We start from the raw sequence: 21,467 nt of genomic DNA on the forward strand, positions 1-21,467 counted from the left end.
TAAGTATTCAGACCCTTTGCTCAGACACTCATATGTAAGTCCCATGCTGTCCATTTCCTTGTGATCCTCCTTGAGATGGTTCCACTCCTTCATTGGAATCCATCTGCGTGTAATTACACTGATAGGACTTGATTTGGAAAGGTGCACACCTGTCTATATAAGACCTCACAGCTCACAGTGCATGTCAGACCAAATGAGGATCATGAGGTCAAAGGACCTGGCCAAGGTGCTCAGAGACAGAATTGTAGCAAGGCACAGATCTGGTCAAGGTTAAAACAGAATTTCTGCAGTACTCAAGGTTCCTAATGGAAGAAGTTTGGGACCACCAGAAGTCTTCCTAGACCTGGCCATCCAGCCAAACTGAGCAATCGTGGGAGAAGAGCCTTGGTGAGAGAGGTAAAGAAGAACCCCAAGATCACTGTGGCTGAGCTCCAGAGAAGCAGTGGGGAGATGGGAGAAAGTTCCACAAAGTCAACTATCACTGCAGCCCTCCACCAGTTGGGCCTTTATGGCAGAGTGGCCCGACGGAAGCCTCTCCTTAGTGCAAGACATATGAAAGCCTCATAGAGTTTGCTAAAAAACACATGAAGAATTCCCAGACTATGAGAAATAAGATTCTCTGGTCTGATGAGACGAAGACAGACCTTTTTGGTGATAATTCTAAGAGGTATGCGTAGAGACAAACAGGCACTGCTCATCACCTGCCCAATACAATCCCAACAGTGAAACATGGAGGTGGCAGCATCATGCTATGGGGGTGTTTTTCAGCTGCAGGGACCGGACGACTTGTTGCCAATGAAAAAAACATGAATGCAGCCAGAGATATCCTGGATGAAAACCTCTTCCAGAGTGCTCTGGACCTCAGACTTGGCCGAAGGTTCACCTTCCAACAAGGCAATGACCCTAAGCACACAGCTAAAATAACAAAGGAGTGGCTTCAGAACAACACTGTGACCATACTTGACTGGCCCAGCTAGAGCCCTGACCAAAACCCAATGGAGCATCTCTGGAGAGACCTGAAAATGGCTTTCCACCAACGTTCACCTTCCAACCTGACGGAACTGGAGAGCATCTGCAAGGAAGAATGTCAGAGGATCCCCAAATCCAGGGGTGGAAAACTTGTATCATTCCCAAGAAGACTCCTGACTGTACTAGCTCAAAAGGTGCTGTCAGGAATCCCACCGCGCTGACACCAATTTGTCATGTTTGGTTGCCAGTTCTTTCTGAAGGGGATTTATCTATATCCCACTTCCCAGTTCCAGTTTGGAACATGCAGCTCTCTGGTGCCCCCCTTACCATCAGGTCAGTCAGGGTACTGCACCTAGGGTAATTAGTTGCCAGAAATACTGCCTGCTATGTAGTGGCTATAGGGCACGCTGCAGCGAGGGCGATATAACTACTCCCACTCAGACGTGAACAATAATTATCAACGCCGCCGGTCGCTACAAAGCCTCCCAATTGCACAGGAAAAATTCTGCTGCCACCAGCTCCGATTTCCCAATCATTAACGGGTTCGGAGCTGACCCAGATTAGTAGCGTAATTCACTTCAGAGGACGTGACCGTACGTTATAGAGCAAGGAGAGACAAGCTAGTAATTTTATATTTTACTCCAAAAATGGTAGGCAGTGTTTACAGAGGTATAAAAGATATTATAAAGAAGACAATTATCGTATGTACAATACAATTACAAATAAAATGGGATTAACGTTGAAAAATCACTTACATTTCGTTATGTCATCTTATCTTATGGCTGACCGTGTGTTGTGGGGGAAGGACAAGCATATATCCAGATGCACCACCCCTGTATAGCAGCTAGACCCCAGACAAAGACATGTGAAGACTGCTGCTTCACTCAGTTATTTCCTAGCCTAAAACCAAAGCCCTCCCCCTGTGGTGACCTCACTGAGAGGCTGGATGCTCCCCTGTCTTCGCATTATGAAAACCCATCAGCCCACATATCTTGGCGTAGGAACCTCATAGAAAGACGACACCCGTGTCGTTATGTTCAGTGTGCCAAAGGGATTCTTTTAAGTATAGACATGGGGTAGCTGGGTGACCCAGTTCCGTAGTAATCCATTTCTCAATTGTGCTGGTTCTGGAACCTAGAAAACTCACTGACTGATAGTTCCTCCGAAGCCCATGTCAAAAATGTATTTGTCCCACTTCTATTATTAATCGGGGCTCTGATATTTACATTTGCAAGGACAAAGAAACCTGGGTTTTCTTTTCCCATGTGCTTCTACTTGTACTTTCACTTTGAAGCCATATAAATTCTTGAGGGAGGGGGAAAATGAGGGGTTTTGGATTACACACACAGACAGAGAAAAGAAGGGGAAGAGGGGGGTCGGAAAGGCCCACAGCGTGTATCTGGAAAGCCATGGAACTTCTAGGCAGATACTCAAACATGGCATAATCACATTATAGTGACAGGTGCTTCTACTCAATACTGAGCAAAGGGTGTGAATACTTATGACCATGTGAGATTTCAGTTTTTCTTTTTTAATAAATTTGCAGAAATTTCTACATTTCTGTTTTTTTGCAGTCAAGATGGGGTGCAGAATGTACATTAATGAGAAAAAAATGAACTTTTTTGAATTTACCAAATGGCTGCAATGAAATAAAGAGTGAAAAACTTAAAAGGGTCTGAATACTTTCCGTACCCACTGTATACTGACAAGACCCTCTGTACGCCCGGAACCCCACCAAGACCGGTTATATACCGAAAACACCCCACAAGAGCGGTAATAAACTAGGAACACCCCACAAGAGCAGTTACAAGTGCTCCTCACAAAATTAGAATATCATCAAAAAGTTAATTTATTTCAGTTCTTCAATACAAAAAATTTAACTCCTATATTCTATAGAGTCATTACACACAGAGTGATCTATTTCACGTGTTTATTTCTGTTAATGTTGATGATTATGGCTTACAGCCAATGAAAACCCAAAAGTCATTATCTCAGTAAATTAGAATAATTATCAAAAAACACCTGTAAAGGCTTCCTGAGCGTTTACAAAGGTCCCTTAGGCTGTTTCAGTAGCTCCACAATCATGGGGAAGACTGCTGACCTGACAGATGTCCAGAAGGCAGACATTGACACACTCCACAAGGAGGGGAAGCCACGAAAGGTCATTGCTAAAGAAGCCGGCTGTTCACACAGTGCTGTATCCAAGCATATTAATGGAAAGTGGAGAAAGGAAAAAATGTCGTAGAAAAAAGTGCACAAACAACCGGGATAACCGCAGCCTTGAAAGGATTATTAAGAAAAGACCATTCAATAATGTGGGTGAGATTCACAAGGAGAGGACTGCTGCTGGAGTCATTGCTCCAAGAGCCTCCACACACAGACGTGTCCAGGACATGGACTACAAGTGTCACATTCCTTGTGTCCGGCCCCTCATGACCAATAGACAACGCCAGAAGGGTCTTACCTGGGCCAATGAGAAGAGCTGGACTGTTGTCAGTGGCCCAAGGTGTTGTTCTCAGATGAAAGTAAATTTTGCATTTCATTTGGAAATCAAGGTCCCAGAGTCTGGAGGAAGAGTGGAGAGGCCACAATCCAAGCTGCTTGAGGTCTAGTGTGAAGTTTCCACCATCAGTGATGGTTTGGGAAGCCATGTCATCTGCTGGTGTAGGTCCACTGTGTTTTATCAAGACCAAAGCCAGCGCAGCCGTCTACCAGGGTATTGTAGAGCACTTCATGCTTCCCTCTGCCGACAAGCTTTTTGGAGATGGAAATGTCATTCTCCAGCAGGACTTGGCTCCTGTCCACACTGACAAAAGTACCAATACCTGGTGTAAAAACAACAGTATCACTGGGCTTGATTGGCAGCAAACTCGCCTGACCTTAACCCCATAGAGAATCTATGGAGTATTGTCAAGAGGAAGATGAGAGACACCGGACCCAACAATGCAGACGAGCTGAAGGCTGCTGTCAAAGCAACCTGGGCTTCCATAACCCCTCAGCAGTGCCACAGGCTGATCGAATCCATGTCACGCCGCATTGATGCAGTAATTGCTGCAAAAGAAGCCATGACGAAGTATTGAGGGTATTTACTGATCATACATTTCAGTAGGACATGATTTCGGATTTTACAATCATTTTTCAAGCTGGTGTGATAAAGTATTCTAATTTACTGAGATAATGACTTTTGGGTTCTCATTGGCTGTAAGCCATAATCATCAACATTAACAGAAATAAACACATGAAATAGATCACTCTGTGTGTAATGACTCTATAGAATATTCACTTTTTGATATTATAATTTTGTGAGAAGCCCCAGTATATACCAGAAACACCCCACAAGGTGCCATTAATAGTGTGTAAGTGTTCGAGCACCTATGTAATTATCTATAGATACACTTACTCTCTCACCTCTCAGTTTTCAGTACGCAGCCCACGCCGCATAGTTATACATACACAATGTAAAATCAGAAAGAGATGATCAGTTTAGAAATCAGCAGCTAAATTAAATTGAATACATCATAGAAGTTTTGCATAACGACATGTGGGGAGCAGCGCTGCCTGGAGGGTGTGCAGTGGCGGCTCTAGCAGAAGACATCTTGTATGTAGTCCCCAGGTGATCTAGCGCCATCAGGATGAACTTATCTCACTGACAGATTATCCTGCCCTCCCTCCTTCCTTTGTCACACAAGCCAAGGAAAACGGCTGCACGGTGGCTCAGTGGTTAGCACTGCAGCCTAGCAGCGCTGGGTTTCTGGGTTCAAATCCCACCAAGGAGTTTGTATGTTCTCCCAGTGTTTGCATGGGTTTCCTCTGGGTTCTCCGGTTTCCTCCCACATGCCAAATATGTACTAGGGAATTTAGATTGTGAGCCCCATTGGTGATAATGTATGTAAAACGCTGCGGAATCTGATAGCGCAAAAGTATGATAAGCAAAAGTATAGTAATAATAAATAATTTACAGGGAAGAACCAGGAGGCAGTACTATCTGTACCCACATCATTTACAGGGAGGAACTAGGAGGCAGTACTATCTGTACCCACATGATTTACAGGGAGGAACCATGAGGCAGTACTATTTGTCCCTACATATTTACAGGTAGGAACCAGGAGGCAGTACTATCTGTATCTACATATTTACAGGTAGGAACCAGGAGGCAGTACTATCTGTACCCACATCTTTTACAGGGAGGAACTAGGAGGCAGTACTATTTGCATACATCATTTACAGGGAGGAACCAGGAGGCAGTACTATCTGTATCTACATATTTACAGGTAGGAACGAGGAGGCAGTACTATCTGTACCCACATGATTTACAGGGAGGAACTAGGAGGCAGGACTATTTGCACATACATCATTTACAGGGAGGAACCATGAGGCAGTACTATCTGTACCTACATGATCTAATAGAAGGCAGTACTATCTGTATCTACAACATTTACATATTAATTAGGCAGTACAGCTGTACAATTTGTATATTCACAATATACATCATTAGTCAAGGAGGCGGTACCATGTATCCTCTATAACACTGTGGAATCTTCACCCAAGAATTACTAAGAACTCTGGAAGGAAGTACACGATCTACAGAAAATGTTGCGACGGTCCTTCCTAATTATTATAAGTGGTCTTTCCTAATTATTATAAGTGGTCCTGCGGCACATCGTCTTGTGAAGTGCAGGCGCCTGGGAGCATATAGTGTAACGTGGTGATCATTGATTGCTCGGCGCTCCTACAGAAGGATCCATCAGAACTGAGGGTAACGGGAAAAGAGGAGAACACACGTTATCATATCACCAGTTACACAAAAGCAGAACCAGAATAACTGGTGGGATAGACAATTCCTTTAAGCCTCGATCCGAGCACTCGCTACCTGTGACTTATTTACTGTCTTGTTGTCACCGAGTCCTTTACTGGGAGAAGATCCCAGAAGATAAAGACATAAGACGCAGAGATAAATCCGTTCAGTGAATTGGCGAAAATGTAATAGAAATCTTCCCCAGAAAGAGGGGAAGTCTAATAAAGCCGCATAACGAGGTGGTCAAGACGGTTAGCAGCAGAAATGGCCTTAAACCCACGCGGAGAAATGAAATGTACAAGGAGGAGGCGAGGGGCCGCCAGCGAGCTGGGTAAAGCTTATCAGCAGAAATTCGTAATCAGGAGCCGGAATTCACTGCTCACAAACGAGAGACTTCAAATCAGCTGATTAATTTAAGAGGAAATCGAAAAGACGAAGTGTAGAGAATCAGGAGGGCCTGCCATGTTCATCATGAGAAAGGTACCACGGCTGGTCACCATGAGATACATAGGGGGGACAGCTGGGGGGGCTACAGGGCCAGACTATAAAACCGCACTGATATAAATGTGCACATGGAAGTGACGATCAGGCCTCAGCACAGCAGATGGGAGCGGACGTGTCATGATACATTCTACCAGCAGGGGGCGCCGTTCTGTTGGTGCAAGGTCACTTCTCTGCACTCCCCCATGCTTTACACTGCAGCCCTGCCCGTTCACACTGGCTGCTGGGCACCCACACAGGTCCTTACTACATGGAGAGAGGATTTCCATTATAAGGACAGAATATAAACTTCAAGCGGCGAGAACCTGAGATTTTGGGCAGCAGTTTGCAGATGAGCAGGGATTCTGGGCGCTTGTCGCCAGCTCCATTCCTGCGCGGCATCGCCGATACACACATGAATAATAGGACAAGATGTCTTATTCATCCAGTGGGAGAGAGCGGAGAACCTTTGATGAATGTGCCGTCTAAATGCCCACATTTCCATCATAGACGTCTTTGATGAATCCGTCTCAGATAAAATAAAATGCATTTGGAATATTATCTCCGGCAAATGGAGTTTCATGAATCAAGCAGCAAAATGGACAAAAAAAACACATGGAGATCTACAAAAAATGCCTTTGAACTGACGGATTATGGGTAAAAGAAAGAGAAAAATATCAGCTAAAATGCCAGAGTGTTAATATTAATCTCTGACGAGAACTCACAGGGACATGGCGGCGCTGTACGAGTCTGCGCGGTGCTGAACACGGCGCCGTACAGGATCATCAATTGTCACAACTGTGCCATATTCTGTACAAAGTCACAAAACAGTTCAAGGACAAAAATAACGACGAGCACTTAGAATGGTGTACAAACTTCAGAAACAGCAGCGACACCCTGATCAATGTGGAGAAAAACACAAAATATCACAACAAAAAAGTGATGAAAATAACGAATGTAAACAGAGTAACACGGAGCGCAGGACCCCGACCACAGCACCACTGTGTATACGAGACTGATATCAGCCCCTCTTATAACGCTCCAGTACTGATATAACCTCCAGACATTACATCATATGTGACTGATATCAGTCCCTCTTATAACGCTCCAGTACTGATATAACCCCCAGACATTACACCATATGTGACTGATATCAGTCCCTCTTATAACGCTCCAGTACTGATATAACCTCCAGACATTACACCATATGTGACTGATATCAGCCCCTCTTATAACGCTCCAGTACTGATATAACCTCCAGACATTACACCATATGTGACTGATATCAGCCCCCCTTATAACGCTCCAGTACTGATATATATGGTGTAATGTCTGGGGATATTTCAGTGCTGGAGCGTTATAAGAGGCTGATATCAGTCACACATGGTGTAATGTCTGGAGGTTATATCAGTACTGGAGCGTTATAAGAGGCTGATATTAGTCATATATGGTGTAATGTCTGGAGGTTATGACTAATATCAGCCTCTTATAACGCTCCAGTACTGATATAACCTCCAGACATTACACCATGTGTGGCTGATATCAGCCCCTCTTATAACGCTCCAGTGCTGATATAACCTCCAGACATTACACCATATGTGACTGATATCAGTCCCTCTTATAACGCTCCAGTACTGATATAACCCCCAGACATTACACCATATGTGACTGATATCAGTCCCTCTTATAACGCTCCAATACTGATATAACCTCCAGACATTACACCATATGTGACTGATATCAGCCCCTCTTATAACGCTGCAGTACTGATATAACCCCCAGACATTACACCATATGTGACTGATATCAGTCCCACTTATAACGCTGCAGTTCTGATATAACCTCCAGACATTACACCATATGTGACTGATATCAGCCCCTCTTATAATGCTCCAGTACTGATATAACCTCCAGACATTACACCATATGTGACTGATATCAACCCCTCTTATAACGCTCCAGTACTGATATATCCCCAGAATTACACCATATGTGACGAATATCAGCCCCTCTTATAACGCTCCAGTACTGATATAACCTCCAGATATTACACCATATGTGACTGATATCAGCCTCTTATAACGCTCCAGTACTGATATAACCTCCAGACATTACACCATATGTGACTGATATCAGCCCCCCTTATAATGCTCCAGTACTGATATAACCTCCAGACATTACACCATATGTGACTGATATCAGCCCCTCTTATAACGCTCCAGTACTGATATATCCCCAGACAGTACACCATATGTGACTGATATCAGTCCCTCTTATAACGCTGCAGTGCTGATATAACCTCCAGACATTACACCATATGTGACTGATATCAGCCCCCCTTATAATGCTCCAGTACTGATATAACCTCCAGACATTACACCATATGTGACTGATATCAGCCCCTCTTATAACGCTCCAGTACTGATATATCCCCAGACAGTACACCATATGTGACTGATATCAGTCCCTCTTATAACGCTGCAGTGCTGATATAACCTCCAGACATTACACCATATGTGACTGATATCAGCCCCCCTTATAACGCTCCAGTACTGATATAACCTCCAGACATTACACCATATGTGACTGATATCAGCCCCTCTTATAACGCTCCAGTACTGATATATCCCCAGACAGTACACCATATGTGACTGATATCAGCCCCTCTTATAACGCTCCAGTACTGATATAACCTGCAGACATTACACCATGTGACTGATATCAGCCCCTCTTATAACGCTCCAGTACTGATATAACCTCCAGACATTACACCATATGTGACTGATATCAGCCCCTCTTATAACGCTCCAGTACTGATATAACCTCCAGACATTACACCATATGTGACTGATATCAGCCCCTCTTATAACACTCCAGTACTGATATATTGACAGACTATTACACTTCTATAATACACCCGATATCCTCGGCCCTGATCCCTAATCCCATGTTCTTCAGCCCGGTGGCCCATACAGGTGGGGATGCTGATTACACAGGACCCCGGAGGAGCTGCAGTCTCCGCACCCCCCATCATCAGTCACACCTGACACTTCCTCCTATAAGGTGACGGTATAACCTTGAGGAGATGACTCCGGACCAGTCCCGCCACAGACACGGCCTCGTCTCACTGACACATTTTGATTTAGAAATCAGCAATCAGAAGTAGACGGCACAGCCTCCACCATTGCGGGGGATGGGCGACTATTGATTTACAGTCTCTTAGGTAAAGAAGACAAAAAAAACATAAAAATAAAACTGTTCTTCATAAATCGTTTCCTGGTGTGAAATTTATCAAGAGGGAAGCAGAGTGCAGAACTATCTAAATCATAGAGAATCTCAATCTCTGACCTTCACGCTACAACAATGACAAGGCAGCGGCTCGGCTGACACCAGAGAGTCACAGAGACGCTCGCTGTAAACTCCTAAATCTTCCTGATGTAATGGAATGACGGACAATGATCCATTGTTAGGCCGGTTTCGGTACCAGAGGTATCAGTGTCCGTGTGTGTAATACTTGCAGCAGATGTGTGCTGCATCAGTACCACACGTACCGGCACCTGGGAAGCAGCGGTACAGTCAGCGCTGTTCAGGGGTGCCGGGTGCTAAAGACGGCTCTCATCATTCTCCCCTGCTCTGCCAGCAATCAGTGCGAGCAGGAGAGAATGATGAGAGTTATATTCAAGTAAGAACAATGAGAGCAGGTGGCGGCTGATGGGACTATTACTCCCATCAGTCTACACCAGCTGCCGCTAATATCCGTGAGAGCAGGCGGCTTCTGATGGGAGTATTCATCATCCACCACCTGAGCTATAATTATAAAAATGGCCTGGGGTCCCCCCTCATTTTTAACAACCAGCCTTGCTAAAGCAGACAGCTGGGGGCTGGTGAGGGGCCACGGATATTGGCCCCCTCCAGCCTAAGAATAGCAGCCCGCAGCCACCCAGAAACGACACATCTTAAAGAGGCACCTAATCTGGCGCTTTGTCCGGCACTTCCCCTGTAGCGGTGGCAAGTGGGGGCGGTGAGGTCATCGAGGTTACCTAGAGTCACTGAGGCTGCGTTCCTAGCAGGGCTGTACTGCGGTGACCTCAGCACTGTGGGAAAAAGTCACTGAGTTCACCACAGTTCAGCCACAGTTCAGCTGGTGATCTGCGGTGAAGTCACTGAGTTGACATGTGCACAGACCCAGACACCCAGTGAAAACTGTCACCACACGTACCAGAGGCACAGACGTGTGAAAGAGGCGTTACCATGTGCGGAGCATTACCAAAAAGGAAAGAAGCCTCCAGTAAGGCACGCGGCGGATTGGGGGGATGAATTGTCCCCAGCGCTGATCTCTGAGCTCGGACCCCTGTGCGATCAGCAGAAATCACAGATGAAAATTCACATCATCTATAAATTGTACCGATCCCACGACAAGAATAATATCAATAACCCGAGACTGCGGGATCTGTGCCGACATCAAAAAGGAAAACTGATACATAGTCACATGCTGCAGGTGAGAAAAGACAGGCGTCCATCAAGTCCAACCAGGAGGGGACGGTGATAACGAGAGGGGGAGAAGGGTCAGGACTTTGCTTCTCCCTATTGATGAAAGGGAAAAATAAACGCCCCTGTTATAACTCCATCACCCTGAAGAAGTCACAGAGCCGCCTCTTCTCAGGTCCAAAGACCAGTTACAAGAATTGCAGACGGTTTTATCACCAGATTTAACAACATAAACTGCTTATACTATTACATAAATCTATTTGACCTGATGAAATTGGTGTACTTATTATGAAAATGGCAGAACTGTTATACAATTCTTTTTGAGAATCTGACCTCCAGCTTCGCTCCCCCCCTCCACCCCCAGCCTAATTGACAGCTCCAAGGTGTCTCACAGTTCCTGCTAAATCCTTGACCATGTAGGTCTGATAGCCAGTCCCTCACTGTTCCTCCACTTTAATGCTGGAATCTCCTCAGTGTTCCTCCTCCCTGCTGTGATACCACACTGCTGAGTACAAGCTGCTGGTGTCCATCAGGCTGGAATACTGAGTATACTGGACTTGTGAGTTCTCTCACACTTCAGCTGGACTAATAAAATCTTCAGTTTAAAATAAGAATATATGACCATTCTGACATGGATTTTCACAGTTAGTACACCTGCCTCATCAGGTCTAATATAAAGAAAATGAGGTTACATAGTGACCCACATGATGCATCAACTTCAACACACATTATTCTGCCGCCAGCTTCTTCTCTGACCCTACAGAACATAATATAAAAAGGTAATTAGCGGGTGGCATTGGAGGGAACTTGCTTCTGATCCATCTCACAAAGTCCCGATACTTTTCTCTATCTACTTCATCCAGAAATTAAAGTTTCACATCTGTAATCAAGAGCAGCACCCCAATAAAAGCCGCCATCTTCCAGGCCTGAAATCTGAAAGATAGGAGGAAGCTACTGAGGAGTAAAGAGAACATCCGTGAGCGAAGCCGTCTGCTAAAAAGGCAGAAAGGTCCCTGTGGGCGATGTAATGACGGCAGCGAGGGTAGCCCCAGTGGAGCGCCTTCCGCAGGATCTGGTGACGCTGCAATATCAATCCAATAAAACAGGACAAAATCATTAACCTGACATTTGTGTAACACGGATTAGCAGACGAGAATATTCACAGCTCCCACGGCCCCGTATTATGTACTGCCGAGGTAGGAGAAAAACAGCAGGACAGTGAGCGCAGCTCTGGATGTCCACGGAGTGTAAGAAGGGGTTAACCACAGAACAGCGAAAAAAGAGTGAAGCAAAACACACAGAGCACACAAAATGGAGACTTCAGCTCTTAAAGTGTAGATAAGTGAATGCAGCACCAAGCAGTGAGCCATCACTGGGGACATAGGGATAAGTCCATGGACTCGGCAGAGCCGGCATGGACGGCTCCGCAAACACCTGGCAGATCCATGAATTATGGAAAACACAAAAGTATTAAAATGCATCACAGCACAAAAGAGCAGAACTGTTTATCCTGCCGCAGCACTAAGTAATCCATCGATTAATCCAGATTTAAGATGTCAATTCGGGAAATTAATTGAATTATTTGCAGTAATAAAGGAAAGTGGAAGAAGCCGCGACTTATTTACTCTTCTAATTAGTTTGTTATCCGGCTCAGGACGAGCAGCTGCCAGCAATGGCGTCTCCGCAACGTTCCTGCTCTGCTCCCTGAGTCTGTAACTGCAGCAATGGCATCTCCAAAATGTTTCCTGCTCCGCAACGTTTCCTGCTCCGCTCCCCGAGACTGTAACTGCAGCAATGGTGTCTCCGCAACGTTTCCTGCTCCGCAACGTTTCCTGCTCTGCTCCCTGAGTCTGTAACTGCAGCAATGGTGTCTCCGCAACGTTTCCTGCTCCGCAATGTTTCCTGCTCTGCTCCCTGAGTCTGTAACTGCAGCAATGGCCTCTCCGTAACGTTTCCTGCTCCGCTCCCCGAGTCTGTAACTGCAGCAATGGTGTCTCCACAACGTTTCCTGCTCTGCTCCCTGAGTCTGTAACTGCAGCAATGGCGTCTCCACAGAGTTACCTGCTCCGCAACGTTTCCTGCTCAGCTCCCCGAGTCTGTAACTGCAGCAATGGCGTCTCCGCAGAGTTTCCTGCTCCGAAACGTTTCCTGCTCTGCTTCCCGAGTCTGTAACTGCAGCAATGGCATCTCCAGAATGTTTCCTGCTCCGCAACGTTTCCTCCTCCGCTCCCCGAGTCTGTAACTGCAGCAATGGCGTCTCCGCAGAGTTACCTGCTCCGCAACGTTTCCTGCTCTGCTTACCGAGTCTGTAACTGCAGCAGTGGCATCTCCACAATGTTTCCTGCTCCGCAACGTTTCCTGCTCTGCTCCCCGAGTCTGTAACTGCAACAATGGCATCTCCACAATGTTTCCTGCTCCGCAATGTTTCCTGCTCTGCTCCCCGAGTCTGTAACTGCAGCAATGGCCTCTCCGCAACGTTTCCTGCTCCGCTCCCTGAGTCTGTAACTGCAGCATTGGTGTCTCCACAACGTTTCCTGCTCTGCTCCCTGAGTCTGTAACTGCAGCAATGGCGTCTCCGCAGAGTTTCCTGCTCCGAAACGTTTCCTGCTCTGCTTCCCGAGTCTGTAACTGCAGCAATGGCATCTCCAGAATGTTTCCTGCTCCGCAACGTTTCCTGCTCTGCTCCCTGAGTCTGTAACTGCAGCAATGGCGTCTCCGCAGAGTTACCTGCTCCGCAACGTTTCCTGTTCTGCTCCCCGAGTCTGTAACTGCAACAATGGCTTCTCCACAATGTTTCCTGCTCCGTAATGTTTCCTGCTCTGCTCCCCGAGTCTGTAACTGCAACAATGGCATCTCCACAATGTTTCCTGCTCCGCAACGTTTCCTCCTCCGCTCCCCGAGTCTGTAACTGCAGCAATGGCGTCTCCGCAGAGTTACCTGCTCCGCAACGTTTCCTGCTCTGCTTACCGAGTCTGTAACTGCAGCAGTGGCATCTCCACAATGTTTCCTGCTCCGCAACGTTTCCTGCTCTGCTCCCCGAGTCTGTAACTGCAACAATGGCATCTCCACAATGTTTCCTGCTCCGCAATGTTTCCTGCTCTGCTCCCCGAGTCTGTAACTGCAGCAATGGCCTCTCCGCAACGTTTCCTGCTCCGCTCCCTGAGTCTGTAACTGCAGCATTGGTGTCTCCACAACGTTTCCTGCTCTGCTCCCTGAGTCTGTAACTGCAGCAATGGCGTCTCCGCAGAGTTTCCTGCTCCGAAACGTTTCCTGCTCTGCTTCCCGAGTCTGTAACTGCAGCAATGGCATCTCCAGAATGTTTCCTGCTCCGCAACGTTTCCTGCTCTGCTCCCTGAGTCTGTAACTGCAGCAATGGCGTCTCCGCAGAGTTACCTGCTCCGCAACGTTTCCTGTTCTGCTCCCCGAGTCTGTAACTGCAACAATGGCTTCTCCACAATGTTTCCTGCTCCGTAATGTTTCCTGCTCTGCTCCCCGAGTCTGTAACTGCAACAATGGCATCTCCACAATGTTTCCTGCTCCGCAACGTTTCCTGCTCCGCTCCCCGAGTCTGTAACTGCAGCAATGGCATCTCCACAATGTTTCCTGCTCCGCAACGTTTCCTGCTCCGCTCCCCGAGTCTGTAACTGCAGCAATGGTGTCTCCACAACGTTTCCTGCTCTGCTCCCTGAGTCTGTAACTGCAGCAATGGCCTCTCCGCAACGTTTCCTGCTCTGCAACGTTTCCTACTCCGCTGCCCGAGTCTGTAACTGCAGCAATGGCCTCTCCGCAACGTTTCCTGCTCCGTTCCCCAAGTCTGTAACTGCAGCAATGGCATCTCCACAATGTTTCCTGCTCCGCAACGTTTCCTGCTCCGCTCCCCGAGTCTGTAACTGCAGCAATGGTGTCTCCACAACGTTTCCTGCTCTGCTCCCTGAGTCTGTAACTGCAGCAATGGCCTCTCCGCAACGTTTCCTGCTCCCCAACGTTTCCTGCTCCGCACCCCGAGCATGTAACTGCAGCAATGGCCTCTCCGCAACGTTTCCTGCTCCGCTCCCCGAGTCTGTAACTGCAGCAATGGCATCTCCACAATGTTTCCTGCTCCGCAACGTTTCCTCCTCCGCAACATTTCCTGCTCCGCTTCCCAAGTCTGTAATTGCAGCAATGGCATCTCCACAATGTTTCCTGCTTCGCAACGTTTCCTGCTCTGCTCCCCGAGTCTGTAACTGCAGCAATGGCGTCTCCACAACGTTTCCTCCTACGCAACGCTTAGTACTCCGTTCCCCGAGTCTGTAACTGTAGCAATGGCGTCTCCTTAATAGAAATTTTATATATTGAAGAAAAGAGCCGCACTCAGGTTTGGATTTTTTAAATGCATAACAGGAGCAAAAAGTTTATTCAAGTCACCACAGTGTTAAGGCTATTAGGAAAGGGACTCCGTGGTAGGTATAAAGTAGGTGAGTAGGTAACGTTTCGACCCCGTGGTGGGTCTTTGTCAAACCTCACTTGAAAGAGGATAAGGATAGCAGAACGGAGATGCAGTGTAGAAAATCTGGAGAAATTCCCAGTTTTGACTATGGTTAATGCATGTGGAGATCCGGAATGGCACAGAAGGGATATGTCCCTGGGAATGCTGCAGGAGCTGCAGCAGTGCCTGGTGGTGACGTGCAATAACCATAGTCCAAACTGGGAATTTGTCCAGATATTCTACACTGCATCTCCGTTCTGCTATCTGTCATGATTCTCAATGGCGAGAGAACATAGCCCAGCATATATGAGAACTAGCTCTTGGAAGATGGAAACTATACTGACCATGAACTAAACCTGCCGCACAACTAGAAGTGGCCGGTTAGCATGCCTACGTTTTTTATCCCTAGATCCCCAGCGCCAGCCGGAGAACTACCTAATCCTAGCAGAGGAAAAGACAGTCCTGGCTCACCTCTAGAGAAATTTTCCCAAAAGGCAGACAGAGGCCCCCACATATATTGGCGGTGATTTTAGATGAAATGACAAACGTAGTATGAAAATAGGTTTAGCAAAATCGAGGTCCGCTTACTAGATAGCATGAAGACAGAAAGGGCACTTTCATGGTCAGCAGAAAACCCTATCAAAACACCATCCAGAAATTACTTTAAGACTCTAGCATTAACTCATAACACCAGAGTGGCAATTTCCGCTCACAAGAGCTTTCCAGACACAGTAACGAAACAGCAGCTGTGAACAGGAACAAAATGCAAAAACACACAAGGACAAAAGTCCAACTTAGCTAGGAGTTGTCTAGTAGCAGGAACATGCACAGAAGGCTTCTGATTACATTGTTGACCGGCATGAAACTGACAGAGGAGCAAGGTTATATAGCGACTCCCACATCCTGATAGGAGCAGGTGAACAGAGGGGATGATGCACACAAGTACAATTCCACAAGTGGCCACCGGGGGAGCCCAGAATCCAATTTCACAACAGTACCCCCCCCTCAAGGAGGGGGCACCGAACCCTCACCAGAACCACCAGGGCGATCAGGATGAGCCCTATGAAAGGCACGGACAAGATCGGAGGCATGAACATCAGAGGCAGTGACCCAAGAATTATCCTCCTGACCGTATCCCTTCCATTTGACCAGATACTGGAGTTTCCGTCTGGAAACACGAGAGTCTAAGATCTTTTCCACAACGTACTCCAACTCACCCTCAACCAACACCGGAGCAGGAGGCTCAACGGAAGGCACAGCCGGTACCTCATACCTGCGCAACAATGACCGATGAAAAACATTATGAATCGAAAAGGATGCAGGGAGGTCCAAACGGAAGGACACAGGGTTAAGAATCTCCAATATCTTGTACGGGCCGATGAACCGAGGCTTAAACTTAGGAGAAGAAACCCTCATAGGGACAAAACGAGAAGACAACCACACCAAGTCCCCAACACAAAGCCGAGGACCAACACGACGACGGCGGTTGGCAAAAAGCTGAGTCTTCTCCTGGGACAACTTCAAATTGTCCACCACCTGCCCCCAAATCTGATGCAACCTCTCCACCACAGCATCCACTCCAGGACAATCCGAAGATTCCACTTGACCGGAGGAAAATCGAGGATGAAACCCCGAATTACAGAAAAACGGGGACACCAAGGTGGCAGAGCTGGCCCGATTATTGAGGGCGAACTCCGCCAAAGGCAAAAAAGCAACCCAATCATCCTGATCCGCAGACACAAAACACCTCAAATATGTCTCCAAGGTCTGATTAGTCCGCTCGGTCTGGCCATTAGTCTGAGGATGGAAAGCAGACGAAAAAGACAAATCTATGCCCATCCTAGCACAGAATGCCCGCCAAAATCTAGACACGAATTGGGTCCCTCTGTCAGAAACGATATTCTCCGGAATACCATGCAAACGAACAACATTTTGAAAAAACAGAGGAACCAACTCGGAAGAAGAAGGCAACTTAGGCAAGGGAACCAGATGGACCATCTTAGAGAAACGGTCACACACCACCCAGATGACAGACATCTTCTGAGAAACAGGCAGATCCGAAATAAAATCCATCGAGATGTGCGTCCAAGGCCTCTTCGGGATAGGCAAGGGTAACAACAATCCACTAGCCCGAGAACAACAAGGCTTGGCCCGAGCACAAACGTCACAAGACTGCACAAAGCCTCGCACATCTCGTGACAGGGAAGGCCACCAGAAGGACCTTGCCACCAAATCCCTGGTACCAAAGATTCCAGGATGACCTGCCAACGCAGAAGAATGAACCTCAGAGATGACTCTACTGGTCCAATCATCAGGAACAAACAGTCTACCAGGTGGGCAACGATCAGGTCTATCCGCCTGAAACTCCTGCAAGGCCCGCCGCAGGTCTGGAGAAACGGCAGACAATATCACTCCATCTTTAAGGATACCTGTGGGCTCAGAATTACCAGGGGAGTCAGGCTCAAAACTCCTAGAAAGGGCATGCGCCTTAACATTCTTAGAACCCGGTAGGTAAGACACCACAAAATTAAACCGAGAGAAAAACAACGACCAGCGCGCCTGTCTAGGATTCAGGCGCCTGGCAGACTCAAGGTAAATTAAATTTTTGTGGTCAGTCAATACCACCACCTGATGTCTGGCCCCCTCAAGCCAGTGACGCCACTCCTCAAAAGCCCACTTCATGGCCAAAAGCTCCCGATTCCCAATATCATAATTCCGCTCGGCGGGCGAAAATTTACGGGAAAAAAAGGCACAAGGTCTCATCACGGAGCAGTCGGAACTTCTCTGCGACAACACCGCCCCAGCTCCGATTTCAGAAGCGTCGACCTCAACCTGAAAAGGAAGAGCAACATCAGGCTGACGCAACACTGGGGCGGAAGAAAAGCGGCGCTTGAGCTCCCGAAAGGCCTCCACAGCATCAGGGGACCAATCAGCAACATCAGCACCCTTCTTAGTCAAATCAGTCAATGGTTTTACAACATCAGAAAAACCAGCAATAAATCGACGATAAAAGTTAGCAAAGCCCAAAAATTTCTGAAGACTCTTAAGAGAAGAGGGTTGCGTCCAATCACAAATAGCCTGAACCTTGACAGGATCCATCTCGATGGAAGAGGGGGAAAAAATGTATCCCAAGAAGGAAATCTTTTGAACCCCAAAAACACACTTAGAACCCTTCACACACAAGGAATTAGACCGCAAAACCTGAAAAACCCTCCTGACCTGCTGGACATGAGAGTCCCAGTCATCCGAAAAAATCAGAATATCATCCAGATACACAATCATAAATTTATCCAAATAATCGCGGAAAATGTCATGCATAAAGGACTGGAAGACTGAAGGGGCATTAGAAAGACCAAAAGGCATCACCAAATACTCAAAATGGCCCTCGGGCGTATTAAATGCGGTTTTCCACTCATCCCCCTGCTTGATTCGCACCAAATTATACGCCCCACGGAGATCAATCTTAGAGAACCACTTGGCCCCCTTTATACGAGCAAACAAATCAGTAAGCAGTGGTAACGGATATTGATATTTAACCGTGATTTTATTCAAAAGTCGATAATCAATACACGGCCTCAAAGAGCCGTCTTTCTTAGACACAAAGAAAAAACCGGCTCCTAAGGGAGATGACGAAGGACGAATATGTCCCTTTTCCAAGGACTCCTTTATATATTCTCGCATAGCCGCGTGTTCAGGCACAGACAGATTAAATAAACGACCCTTAGGGTATTTACTACCCGGGATCAAGTCTATGGCACAATCGCACTCCCGGTGCGGAGGTAGTGAACCAACCTTGGGTTCTTCAAAAACGTCACGAAAGTCAGACAAGAATTCAGGAATCTCAGAGGGAATAGATGATGAAATGGAAACCAAAGGTACGTCCCCATGAGTTCCTTTACATCCCCAGCTTAACACAGACATAGCTCTCCAGTCGAGGACTGGGTTATGAGATTGCAGCCATGGCAATCCCAGCACCAAAACATCATGTAGATTATACAGCACCAGAAAGCGAATAACCTCCTGGTGATCCGGATTAACACGCATAGTCACTTGTGTCCAGTATTGTGGTTTATTACTAGCCAATGGGGTGGAGTCAATCCCTTTCAGAGGTATCGGAGCCTCCAATGGCTCCAAATCATACCCACAGCGTTTGGCAAAGGACCAATCCATAAGACTCAAAGCAGCGCCAGAGTCGACATAGGCGTCCGCGGTAATAGATGACAAAGAACAAATCAGGGTCACAGATAGAATAAACTTAGACTGTAAAGTGCTAATTGAAACAGACTTGTCAGGCTTCTTAGTACGCTTAAAGCATGCTGATATAACATGAGTTGAATCACCACAATAGAAGCACAACCCATTTTTTCGTCTAAAATTCTGCCGCTCGCTTCTGGACAGAATTCTATCACATTGCATATTTTCTGGCGTTTTCTCAGTAGACACCGCCAAATGGTGCACAGGTTTGCGCTCCCGCAGACGCCTATCGATCTGAATAGCCATCGTCATGGACTCATTCAGACTCGCAGGCACAGGGAACCCCACCATAACATCCTTAATGGCATCAGAGAGACCTTCTCTGAAAATCGCCGCCAGGGCGCACTCATTCCACTGAGTAAGCACAGACCATTTGCGGAATTTTTGGCAGTATATTTCAGCTTCATCTTGCCCCTGAGACAAGGACATCAAGGCCTTTTCCGCCTGAAGCTCTAAATGAGGTTCCTCATAAAGCAACCCCAAGGCCAGAAAAAACGCATCCACATTGAGCAACGCAGGATCCCCTGGTGCCAATGCAAAAGCCCAGTCCTGAGGGTCGCCCCGGAGCAAGGAAATTACAATCCTGACCTGCTGTGCAGGGTCTCCGGCAGAGCGAGACTTCAGGGACAAAAACAATTTGCAATTATTTTTAAAATTTTGAAAGTGAGATCTATTCCCCGAGAAGAATTCAGGCAAAGGAATTCTAGGCTCAGACATAGGTGCATGAACAACAAAATCTTGCAAATTTTGTACCTTTGTGGCGAGATTATTCAAACCTGTAGCTACACTCTGAAGATCCATTTGAAACAGGTGAACACAGAGCCATTCAAGGATTAGAAGGAGAGAAAGAGAGGAAGGCTGCAGCATAGGCAAACTAGCAAGTGATTCAATTAAGAGCACACTCAGAACTAGAGGAAAAAAAAAAAAAAAAAAATTGTAGCAGACTTCTTTTTTCTCTCCTTTCTCAGCCAGTAATTTAACCCTTTTTTGGGCCGGTCAAACTGTCATGATTCTCAATGGCGAGAGAACATAGCCCAGCATATATGAGAACTAGCTCTTGGAAGATGGAAACTATACTGACCATGAACTAAACCTGCCGCACAACTAGAAGTGGCCGGGTAGCATGCCTACGTTTTTTATCCCTAGATGCCCAGCGCCAGCCGGAGAACTACCTAATCCTAGCAGAGGAAAAGACAGTCCTGGCTCACCTCTAGAGAAATTTTCCCAAAAGGCAGACAGAGGCCCCCACATATATTGGCGGTGATTTTAGATGAAATGACAAACGTAGTATGAAAATAGGTTTAGCAAAATCGAGGTCCGCTTACTAGATAGCATGAAGACAGAAAGGGCACTTTCATGGTCAGCAGAAAACCCTATCAAAACACCATCCAGAAATTACTTTAAGACTCTAGCATTAACTCATAACACCAGAGTGGCAATTTCCGCTCACAAGAGCTTTCCAGACACAGTAACGAAACAGCAGCTGTGAACAGGAACAAAATGCAAAAACACACAAGGACAAAAGTCCAACTTAGCTAGGAGTTGTCTAGTAGCAGGAACATGCACAGAAGGCTTCTGATTACATTGTTGACCGGCATGAAACTGACAGAGGAGCAAGGTTATATAGCGACTCCCACATCCTGATAGGAGCAGGTGAACAGAGGGGATGATGCACACAAGTACAATTCCACAAGTGGCCACCGGGGGAGCCCAGAATCCAATTTCACAACAGCTATCCTTATCCTCTTTCAAGTGAGGTTTGACAAAGACCCACCACGGGGTCGAAACGTTACCTACTCACCTACTTTATACCTACCACGGAGTCCCTCTCCTAATAGCCTTAATACTGTGGTGACTTGAATAAATTTTTTGCTCCTGTTATGCATTTAAAAAATCCAAACCTGAGTGCGGCTGTTTTCTTCAATATATGACTTTGTTTGGATCATTTCCACATCCAGCCAGCACCTATCTAACCATACACTGAGTGAACGCCTTCTTCTCTATAACTTAACCTTA

General features: G+C 46.6%; 1 protein-coding gene across 4 annotated transcripts in view; it reads right to left on the reverse strand.

Moving 5' to 3' along the window:
* Positions 1–21,467, reverse strand: part of IGSF21 (immunoglobin superfamily member 21) — a 552,595-nt gene that overhangs the window by 108,450 nt on the left and 422,678 nt on the right. The gene's annotated exons all lie outside the window — the stretch shown is intronic.

The sequence above is a fragment of the Ranitomeya variabilis genome, chromosome 4 (genome assembly GCF_051348905.1).
Source record: "Ranitomeya variabilis isolate aRanVar5 chromosome 4, aRanVar5.hap1, whole genome shotgun sequence".
NCBI classification, from domain to species: domain Eukaryota; kingdom Metazoa; phylum Chordata; class Amphibia; order Anura; family Dendrobatidae; genus Ranitomeya; species Ranitomeya variabilis.